Genomic DNA, 913 nt, shown 5'->3' on the forward strand with positions numbered 1-913 from the left:
GACGCCAGGTGTGGCCCTTGAGGTCATCCGGAAGAAACCAACTAACAGCCACAGTGGTGCACGTGTTAGGTAGTTACTTCTGACCACAAAACTTGTAAGATTCTCGGCCCAAATGATAACTGTACTATATTCGCCAGACAACTTATTAGTTTATATGCTTTTCCGCCCTCGTACTGAAGGTTTTAGCTGGTTCCACCCCGGTTTCGCACCCTGAGCAACTGTGGTAGCATCCAAGTAACATCCATATCCGGAACCCTCTCGCACTTAATTATGGGAAGTGTGTAAGTGGAGAATGGTGGGTAAAACAGGGCAAGGTGGGTAATGTACCAGTGGGTACAGGGCATGGTGGGTAATACAGGGCATGGTGGGTAGTGTACCAGTGGGCACAGGGCATGGTGGGTAATACAGGGCATGGTGGGTAGTGTACCAGTGGGCACAGGGCATGGTGGGTAATACAGGGCATTGTGGGTAATACAGGGCATGGTGGGTAATGCAGGGCATGATGGGTAATAGGGCATGGTGGGTAATTCATACTCTCCAAGCAGAGAATCAGCTCCTGCTGTTTTTGTTGTCTGCTGGCAGACACATAGGTAGATCCCATCAAAAATGCCTAAAAACATGTAAAAAACCAACTGAAGCCGAGCCTCTGCATGGAGAGTAGGTAATGTTTGGTGTAAGAATGAGCCACATTTCTTTGTTTAGGGATGGGCTCTGCTATATATATGTGTATAGCCGGTGCAATGGCCTAGTGGGTAGAGTGTTTGCCTAACATTCGGTCATACCAAAGACTTTAAAAATGGTACATGCTGCTTACTCTGCTTAGCTCTCAGCATTCGGGAAAGAGTATGGAAGTTGAACACACACCACTACCAGTGGACTAGCCCCCTGCCGTAGTGATTGCGTTGTGTGGCCC

At 48.3% G+C, this 913-nt stretch overlaps 1 protein-coding gene across 1 annotated transcript in view; it reads left to right on the top strand.

Annotated features, from left to right (window-relative positions):
* Positions 1 to 913, top strand: part of LOC118422040 (helicase SKI2W-like) — a 33,486-nt gene that overhangs the window by 28,619 nt on the left and 3,954 nt on the right.

Source organism: Branchiostoma floridae, chromosome 8 (genome assembly GCF_000003815.2).
Source record: "Branchiostoma floridae strain S238N-H82 chromosome 8, Bfl_VNyyK, whole genome shotgun sequence".
Taxonomy (NCBI): domain Eukaryota; kingdom Metazoa; phylum Chordata; class Leptocardii; order Amphioxiformes; family Branchiostomatidae; genus Branchiostoma; species Branchiostoma floridae.